Source organism: Chiroxiphia lanceolata, chromosome 1, assembly GCF_009829145.1.
Source record: "Chiroxiphia lanceolata isolate bChiLan1 chromosome 1, bChiLan1.pri, whole genome shotgun sequence".
NCBI lineage: Eukaryota > Metazoa > Chordata > Aves > Passeriformes > Pipridae > Chiroxiphia > Chiroxiphia lanceolata.
The window spans coordinates 91,438,056-91,448,497 of NC_045637.1; the positions used below are offsets into that span (position 1 = coordinate 91,438,056).

The window sequence follows — 10,442 nt, forward strand, 5'->3', positions numbered from 1 at the left end:
AATATGGCATCTTAAATAAAATCACCCTCTTCTGACTCTCGCAGAGGCTGCTTCAGAGCATTCCCTGGCTTCCAGCACAGTTTTATTTCCTCCCTTAGAGAGACAGACCAGCCTTGACTGAGCAACCGATTTTCATGCATCCTTTAAAACAGCATTCCCTGCCATTTCTGAAGGACAGCACGCGTCGCTAGCTGCCTGTTTCTTCCCCCTTAAACAATATAGGTTTGGGGTTGGGTTTTTTTTTGGTGTGGTGTTTTTTTTTTTTTCCCCTCCCCATCTCATTTCTTTCCGCCTGCAAAGTGATTTGAGATCCGCGCAACGCAGCCTGCCACAGGAGCGGGGACTTCTCGGGAACACTGGTGTGCGCAGGGTTTAAGCCCACCGTAGAGAGCCAGCCTGGTCTTTGAAGTGTTACAAGGGGAAGGAGGAGGTAAGTGTCGAGACGAGCCCCCCAGCCCCCTTCCCCGCCCCTGGGCAGCGTGCGGCGGCCCCGCAAAGGGTTAAGGCCGCCTTGGCCCGGCGGTGCCGTGCGTATGCAATAATCTGTGTGGCTCTCTTGGCCGCCTGCCAGAGTGTTGCCTTGCCTCCTCCTCCTCCTCCTCCACCTCCTCCTCCCTTCTCCCCCCTCCCCCCCCCCCCCGCCTTTTGCATGAAGTAGGATCCTTGAGCTGTTGCAGAGGCAGCCAACTGCTCCATATTTGGCTTCTATTACCCATTTACATGCTGGAGAGAGGAGAGGGAGCGAGCGCTGTACCGCAGACATCATTTCTACTACAGTGGTGGAGACATCCCGGACCTGTGTCACTGCAGGGGGAAGAAAAAAAGCCAAACAAACAAAAAAGCAGACCCACCCCCCGTGATCAGCTAGGAAGACATTTGTGTGCGAGTCTCTTTCTGACCCCCCCACCCCCGCCAACCCCACCTCCACTGACACTTTACAGTAAGTGGCTTTTTCTTCCTCCTCTGCTTTCTGCCTCCCTCCCCCACCCCCTACCCCCGGCTTCTTCCCTTGTTTAGGCTGCAAACCTCCGTCGATTTCCAGCTGGAAAAACACGGGGCTGGGGGGGGGGGGGAAGGGGAGCGCAGTGTCCACCCTGCCGCGGGGCTGCAGCCGCCTCGCTGCGGCCGCCCCCGGCCTGGCCCGCAGGCGCTGCCGCCGCGGGCCCGGCCTTGGGGAGAGAGGGAGGGAGCGAGGGAGAGGGGGCGGCCGCGAAATGACCGAGGGCGCCGCGGAGGAAGCGGAGTGGGGATGCGGGGACACGGGAGGGAGCGGGGGGACGGGGCGGCCCCGTAGCGGGAGCCGCTCGTACAGCCCTGCCCCCCCCCCCGCCGGCTCCTTCCTTCTTCCTCACCCCCCCTCTCCCTCCCTCCCTCCCGCTTCCCCCCGGCCCGGGCGGGGTGTGGGTGGCCGCGGGGACGGTGGACATTTTGCGAGCCGCGGCTGCCCCCGGTGCGGCGGCGGACTCGGGGTGTGTGAGACTGCGCTGTGAGACTGTGTGTGCGGGGGGGGTGGGGTGGTGCTGTGCGTGAGTGTGAGAGTGTGAGTGTGAGAGTGTGTATATATATATATATGTGCGGGATGCGGTGCATGTGTGCGGTGCCGGTGCCCGTATGCAGGGGTTGCGGTGCGGTGTGTGTGCGGTGCCGTGCGTGTATTTGTGTGTATGTGTTTGCGGGGGGTGCGATGCGTGTGTGTGTGTGTGTGTGTGTGTGTGTGCGTGCGCGGAGGGTGCCGGTACGTGCGGTGCGGTGCAGTGCCGTGTGTGTGAGAGTGCGGGGGGTGCCGTGCCGGTGCGGTGCCGTGGATGTGTGTGCGCGCCTGTGTGTCAGCAGCGCGGTGCGGGGGGGCCGTGCGGGGCGCGTACGCCGGGCGGACCCGGCGGGGCGCAGCGCGGGGCCGGTCGCCGGCAGGGCCGGTCGCCGCCGCCGCACGGCGTATGTAGTACGGGGCTGGGCGGCTGCCGGAGGGTGAATGAAGCGAGGAGGAGGCGGTGGAGGAGGCGGCGCTGGCGCTGGGATGTGCCCGGCAGCAGCCCCGCTCCGCTTCACTCAGGGCCCAGGCCGGCTGCAGACGCTACCCGGTACTGCCGGGAGGGACGGGGCGGGAGGGATGGGGGAAGGGGAGCGCCGGAGGGCCGCCGCCCCGCTGCCCGTCTGCGGCCAGGGGATCCGGCCGGCGGAGCCCCGAGGGGGAGCGGGGCCGGGGCTCCCCCCACCGCCGCCGCCCCGGGGCTCAGCTCGCCGCCAGCGGCGGCCGCTGCCCTCCTGCCGCTCACCGATGCCCCGCCACCTCCGGGTTTGCTTGGGTCGGGTGGGGGTGGTTCGGTTGCGGGAGTTTGGGGTTGGTTGCTGGTGGTTCGGCTTTTTTTTTATTATTATTATTATTTTTTAGTGTTATTTTTTTTTTTATTCCTAAGACATCCTAATTTACTGGCAGAAAAACAAATAAATGACCCCGTGTACGGTTGTGGGTGCTGAATCCGTCAATGCGATTCCTGAGAATATTAAAGTCTAAATTAAAGCGTGCTGGAAAAGCATTAGCTCCTACTGTAATAGTAATAGCGTTAATAATAAAATGACAGAATTGGGAGCGATTTACATATTATTGAAGAGGAGGAATTACTGAAGAGTAATAATAGAAAAGAAAACAAGTCGGAAGCCCGTTATATAATGCACTGTGTAGACAACGAGAGCGACAGGCTATTTTTATTTTGTTTACCGTATGCTGTGTAATAGGGACTCCTCCGAGCAGCATCTCTCCCCCGTGAGCCCAAACTTCAGATAGAATTGGGGAAAAATTTTAAGCATTCCTGTTATGCCCAGACAAAGAAATCCGTGTTTGTAAAACCTTCCTCTTTACAAATGATTTCTGTGTACAGATTGGCAGGGGTGTGCAGGTAGATGACCTTTGCTGGAGACCTTTTCCCTTTCATATGGTAAAGAAATTCATATTTTGTAACACAGCTTACACTTTAACCTTTAACGCTCATGGTTATGTATTTCATGCAGTAATGGTTACTTTACGCGTCGGATATGGTCAGGAATAGTGAGTTACTGTGCTGACACACCGAGAAGTCAAGGACTTTTAATTTCAGTTTCGAATGAAACCTTGCCCTAAAGGAAAATCCCGGCTTCGTGTTAATCTATTTCTGTTCTGGGTGATGGAGATGGTGCAATTTTATCATAAGGAGCAAGGGTTATGAATGGGGGAGAGGGAAATCGAGAATGGCCAGTGAAAATATTATGCTGTAGTTATTTTTGTGATGTGAGATAATAGTAGTAATTGTACGTTATTGCACCTAATTTGTTCATAAAACTGGCCCGGTATTTTACAGACAGCAGTTATTTTGAAAGGGTGGCTGTAATCTCACTTTTTACATAAGGCAGAGGTCGATAGGTTTTCTTTCGTGTTCGGCTGTCTGTCTGTCTGTCTCTCTCATCATGTAGCGACATGTCAGCGGTGCAGGCTTTCAGTGTGCTTACTCCAGCCCTGATCAGTCATGTAATTAGATCAGGCTGCCATGGTAACAGACGGGATTCACCGTATTCACCGTCCAGACAGGTGTGTGTGTGTGGCTGGCAGGCGACCCAGAGGGCTACCGCCAGCTCTGTGTGTGCTGTGGGCACCGCTTCGGGCTTGCTGAAAATTGAAGGATGCCAGTGGTGGGTTCCTAGTGGCTGAACTTCTTGGGAAGAGTGTTCTTTGCCTGCGGTAGTGTCAGGCAGATGGGACCGTACATGGCACGCTTAGCAGGTTAGCCAAATCGTCAGCTCCACTTGCGTGTATTACTAGCAAATTAACGAAGGTGGGGTACTTTGTAAAAAAGCTTTTGGATTATAAAAGCTTGTATAAAAGTTTCTTCAGAGTTTTCCTTTTTTTTTTTTTTTTTTCCCCTCCTGTTTGTCTGGATTAACTGTTCGGTGGCTGCCATGTTGTTTGGAACAGTTCCCATTCCAGCATTCTCATTTTAGGCCACAGGTTTGTTATTCTTCACTCGTGTACTGTACTTTACACCCTCTGCCTGGTAAAATGAAAATCAGTGATACTTGATATCACCGTTGTCACTCTAGGTTTGCTAAGCCTTGTCGTAGTTCTTAGCAAGGTTTTGTGTTCTAGGTTAAAGCTGACTGCAGTTTCTCTTGATAAAATCCTAAGTATATGCTACTAAAAACAATTTTCTCCTCAGCAAACACTTCATTTCCAGTAGTAGTATTTTTTTCATTTTAATTTTTTTGTGTTTGTGCTCATCAAAATATTATAGCCACAGAGCAGGAGACTTTTTGCCGCAGTTTATAATGCCTTGAAAGAGTATGCAAAGAATTAGCTTCGAATGCATGCTGCTCTTAAAAACATGTTTCATCAAGCAATGTATATTTGTCTTCATTCTCAGTGTTTAAACATCACTCTTTTAAGGCACTTTTCCACAAATGTAAGTATAATTTTTTAAAAGCACCAAATTTGGCACTGTGTTCTAATGTCATAAATCTGGAGCGACTCCAGGGGACGGGATTGTGAGCCACTTACATGGGTGTATATCTAGAATAACTCCGTTTATTGGACTTAATCCAGGCATGTAGTAGAGTAACCAAGCTCAGAAAGTGATCTGGTGCGTATCACTGTTATTTTCTCTCTATTACTTTTCATGGCAAAAAGCACTGTGGGCTTAAATAGGATTTTTGCCTGATTAAGAAGCTGCATTAAGTGTCTGTAGAAGTGGGTAACACCCCTATTCCAGTCACTAATCTTGTGTGGACTTACACTAATATTGAACTTGGCCTGGAGGATTTCGTGTCTCAGTGATGAGAAATCATCAGCACTCACAGCTCCTGAGCATTTGTAAGTACCAGGCTGGAGCATAAAGCAATCTAGAAATAGCTCTAAAATAGATATTTTAATCTCTCTGGTGCTAAAACATTGGACTGAAGGAGGAGGTAATGAGAAATGCCTGTTGGTGGTTCAGCTTTGTGGTAACAGGCAGCTGGTGGTCTTGGGTTTGGTGTGATGAGTTTGCAGGTCGCAGCCTGCTTGCTGAACAGAGGTGTTTCTTCTCAGAGGGACAAGGGGAAAGGGCATTTGTGGGCAGTTTTCCGCACCCAAAGTGCAGCTTTTCAGTGCCTCAGCTAACTTGCCCTTCTGGTTAGGAGAGAATATCCTCTGCTTGGTGTGTCCGCCTCTGTTTGGGCCTCCATACTGAGGAGGTGGCTTGAAATAGAAGAGCTTGTTAGGAGGACTGGCTGGAGAAAGTGGAATAGTCGCAGGCAGGATGACTCCTGTAGTGTGAGCCTTTGTGTGCCGCATGCTGCTTATACATATTTTATTGTAAGACAAATTACCTGTGTGACTAAGAGTGTTAGAAAGTAATTGCTTTCAAAAAGGCCATGTATACATAGTTAAAAGACTTTTTGAAAATAAACAGTGCAACTTTTCTTCTTTGCCTTTCTGGCCTGATTGAATTTATTTAGAAAAGTTGAGGAAAATAGTCTTGTTTTAAAAGACATTTACAAGAGGCCTGGAATTTCACTTAACAACATTTTTTATATAATAGATCCAGTGGCCTAGTTTCCCATTAATTAAGAAAATAGACACTTGGATGCAGTCACCTGAAAATCAACTAAGGATTTCAATGTTAGAATTTACAAATAATTGTTTTAGTAACATAGCTAGTAAAGCAAAATCAAGCCCTAATTTTCCCCTTGCTGAAGCTTAGCAGCACATCTTAGTAAGTGGCAGTCAGGATTATCATTGTCATTGTTCATACAGTGCACTTCTTTTGTTTTGGTGTACTAATTGAAGGGGAAATGCAATAAAGAAGTATGGAAGGCTGTAAAGGAAATGCGTGTCAGAATTGCATAGGTGGTCTGAAAGCACTGGTTGGCTGCAAACCTACTCCAGCGTGTGAGGCAGCTCACTCTGATGCTGCTTGAGAGAAGTCAGGCTGTGTGACAGCCTCAGCTATAAGCATGCAGGCTGTGAATGATCTGCCTGTTTTGGAGAACCGTACGGGTACGGTGTGTACAATGCAGGGAGTGCGGATAACAGATTTAGTTGTAGTTATCTTCTGAGACTGCTGTAACCAACTCTGTGTTAACAGATAAAAATATGATTAGCACAAGAAACAAAAGTATGGCAGGCTCGGTACAGGTAAATATTTCATTGCGACGAACTGACATGCTATATCCTGATGACTTCAATAACCTAAGCTTCGTAAAGTGAAAATCCTGACCTCATCCTTTCATTTTACTTTTATGCAAGTGTGATAAATAAATAAATAGGTATTTGGATGAAGGCACTGTATTTTGGAGTTTTATTCAGTGGTTCACATTCTTTATATAAGAAAGTTTAAGATTTTTACTCTGTTTTGACTGAGGTGATGCATGGCTAATATTTTAAAATGTAAGAAACTTTGTAGACTCCTGACTTTTGCAAAAAGACAAAAACCAGATTGATGACCATAATTCCTTTCTGATCTCAGTGCATGTATTGAGAATGTAATTCTTTGTGGGTTTTTTTCCTCATAAAGCTGTAGTCTGAGGTGGTTGTACAACATGTGTGAATCTGTATGCCTTCATTGGTCCCAGTCTGCAAAGTTACTTTAGTACATGTCCCAGTAAGGGTTTTGCTGAATAAGAATTGATTGAAGAACCTATCTAGAGTTAAATATGCACGTAAATCCTTCCATAAATAGGAACTAGTAAGTATGCTCATAACTGAAACAACAGAAATGCTTCTCAGTGAGGGAGAAATGGTCCCACTAAATCCTTTTATTGTACCAAGAGTGATAAAAACATTTGGTGAGATTCCAAGTGAAAAACCCAAATGTATTTTGTCTAATACGTGATGTCAGCAGAAATTCAGTGCTGACTCTTTATAATTTTACTGAGCAAAATTACAGAAATTTAAAAAAAAAAATCACATTGGTAGAGTTTTGCTTTGTTTATATTATTTGGGACTTTGCAGTAGTAGGCATCGACTCTAGCATGCCACCATTAATGACAAAATAGTGTGCAAGATAAAGTCATGGTCCACAAGGTGATTATTTTTCACCTAATAGTAGTAGTTGCAGCAGTATGTTTTCAGGATGCGGCTGCTTCTCAAATAAAATATGTTCTCTTGGCAGTGAAGGCAGTCATCTCAACTCGCTTATGATTCTTCACCTCATTAAGATCACATTTAGGAAAAGAGCACTCAGTTTGAATAAATGGGCTCTACTCTCTACTGTATGTGCTCTGTCTGCAGGATTAAATCTATAGTTTATTTGTGCTTGAGTAATAGCAAATGCAGCCTCTCTCAGTCTTCACTGGAATGTCTTAGCATGTTGTAAATTGCTTGACTGTTAACTGTGCTTTTGTTTCTTCTTATTTTGGTTTCCATCTCTTCAACTCCTGGATCAACAGTCACATCGTGGGCCAAACCAGATGGGCAAGCAATACAAGCTGTGAATTTATTCTTGACCCTGTAGGACAGTGACCACCTTCATTTTTGTCTTCACCGTACAGTAATGCACTGCCAATAAGGTGAGAATGCAATGCTTTTATTTTCCTATAACAAGTATACACTATCTGCTCTGGGCTTTAAGAAGCGTGCACATCTTCCTGCTGTCTGTATGATTACCTCCCCATGATACATTTGTACTTCCCTTGCCTGGCAGTAGAGGTCCTTGAGAAACTCTACTCAGAAAAATTCCGTTAACTCTAGTGACTCAGTTCAGTGACTTACAGGACAAGTGGGTCCCAGATGAGTGGTTTTATGCTCACCTCAGATCAGAGCACATTGGGTTACTAAAAGATGATAGTATGAACGGAAAAGTTGACAGACTTTAATTTTTGTTGTAAAATGCCATGTGTAAAATTATATAAATCCTTCCTGCACTTTTATGAACATTTTCAGTGGTTCCTGTTACTTGCCACCTGCTTGCTTTTTCCACTGTCCCAAGTTCCTCCTGTGCATTAAACTTTATCTGGCATAAGAATACTTCCTAGGATGACTAGTCACTACTGATCTGTCTAGGTGTCTTTTATTCTGGTTTGAGGAATCTTTTAAATTCTTCTGATTTTGTTCCCTGAAATATCATAGTCAGACAGGTTATAATAGTGCACATATATCAGTCTGCTCACCCTTTTCTCTCTCTCTTCTTCCCGTGTGGTCGTGGAGAATACTTTTAAAAAACTAAGTCCCAAGACTCAACAATCATACTGCCAATAAAAAGAACATAAATTTTTATTTTATTTCTTTAATCTGATTGTCATTAAGCCAGCCTGGTTTTTTGGACCTGTTCTATGATTTTTAAGTGCTTGGGATTGGCAATACTGCTAATGCTTTAAAAAAAAAAAAAGATAAAGAGTCATAATAAAATTGCTTGTGTCTTTAAATGAAAGAAAATTAAATATAGTGATTACTTGCAGAAAATCAAAGGTGTTTTTTTTTTTAATTTACTACCAGAAAACTTAATTACTGTAGCATTTTATGTATGTGAGGCTGATCAGAAAGTCTCCATTGCAGAATAACTTTTTAATGTATACAGCATGTCATAGCAAAGTATGCAGCCCATAATTTACATTTTATTGTGGCTGTGGGGAAGGGTGCCGTGTTTTAAAGGGAAGTTGCCTAAGCAAGTACTTATGTGCAAAGACATGCCTGTTATGGTTTACAAATGATCTTGAATGGTGAGGGTAGATTTTAACCACTGTATCTCTTCAGATCAATAAGAATTTCTTGAGGGTGAAAAAACCACACAAAGTGCCCTGTGCACTGACACACTTCGTCTTTCTGTTTTGGAAGAAAACTGGCTTGGTAGCAGCTATAGTAGTGACTAGCTATTGACTTGGGAGATAGAAGGAAGCTTTTTGGTAAGATGTTATCATTTCCACAAAGCTTTTAATTTTTTTTCAGGGTTAGCTTGGGTTGTTTGAAAATGTATTTATTTGAAGAAGTGATTACTCAAGGAAAGGCTTATATTTCTTAATTAGAAAAAATAATAGTTTATAGCGTATTGGTCAAATCCTATGAATAATCAGATTGTGTTACCCACAATGTATTGCTAAGTCACCTTGAATATTTTAGCATCTGGCATTTTCTGCAATTGCAGAAGAGAGAATATATTAGATGTTAAGCAAACATTTTGGATAAAAAATGTAACCCAGTGAAGTCTGGTGCAGAGGCACGACAGGAATATAGTTATAAACTGCTGTTTTTTTTCTGTACCAGCTCAGCTTGAAGTATAGTGTTGTATTTGGGGATCTTAGATTAGATTTAGTTTAGCTTCTTTTCTTGTTGGACTTTTTAGTCACTGAATTTGTGATATTTCTGTTGACCTCATTAGTTAGTTCTCGTCTTCTCTATGGAACAATCAAAATCAGGCCCACTGTATAACTAAATAAGTGAGATAAAAGTTGTTGAGATAGACACTGCCTACTTGCAAATGTTCTCTCTCTCACTGGGAGAAACAGGCAGGAGCTCACAGTAGTAACACATGAAAGAAACGTGACCTGGCACCATGCAGTGAGCAGCCACAGATAAGATTCACAGCTTAAGACAGAATATCTCATACTCAGGCCCGTTGTCTTTGTGGCTTTTGCATTTATTTCGGGATGAAGGTAGTGACAGCTCTGCTCTTGTTTTAGGCAGACCTGAGTTATTACCATGGTGTCTGTCAGAGAGACTGAACACTGGATGCGTTTGAACACATCCAAAAATGAGATCTCAGAAACTGTTCTTGAGACCTAATATCCCTACATGTGCATTCATGGCTTTACTCACCTGAGGATTTGTGTGGCTTCAGGGAGTAATGTCGCTGCCGTGTGTGAGCTCCAGTGTGCTTACCCTTCCAAATCAAGCAGCAGCATTTTTTCCAGAGCCTGCTAAGCATCTTGCCTGGATAAGAAAATGGGGTTTAGTAAAAATAAAATGAAATAAAAATAAATAGATACAGCTTTGCCTTTTTTTTTTTTGGTTAATTTTAGCCTTCTCTACTGTTATTTGTTTTGTTATTCTCTCTATTGTTATTTGTTCACAATATGCACTGCCTCCTTCCACGTAGGCAAATGACTCAATGCTTTCTTTTAAACAGTTGTCTTGAGTGGATTTTGCATGATACACTGGACATTTTAACAATTAAAGACTTCTTTTTAATCTTTTCCACTGTCAAGTCACTTGATATTTATTAATCAGATTATAGTGCTGGGTTGAATTTACAGCTGCAGCCCATTTGTAAAAAAATTTTTGGGGCAGAATTTTCAATAAGTATGTCTGTACACTATCTATTGTAGCTTATTTTGTACATAAGACGTAATTTCTGTTTTACGCAGGCTTCTGGCTACTGCTCTCTGTAAACAGACAACAATCTGCCCTTTTAAAATACTTAATAGTGACCACAAAAAGAGCCAATCTGTCTCTATATTACTGTGTGCAGTGGTAGCTTTTTGGTTATCATATCAGTGTCCTT

The 10,442-nt window shown here is 44.6% G+C and overlaps 1 long non-coding RNA gene across 1 annotated transcript; it reads left to right on the top strand.

Moving 5' to 3' along the window:
- Positions 1 to 648: 648 nt before the first annotated feature.
- On the top strand, positions 649 to 9,882 carry LOC116794697. The gene is made up of 3 exons (XR_004359862.1): positions 649 to 940; positions 7,396 to 7,515; positions 9,622 to 9,882. It is a non-coding gene; the product is annotated as an uncharacterized LOC116794697 (long non-coding RNA).
- The last annotated feature ends 560 nt before the right edge of the window (positions 9,883 to 10,442 follow it).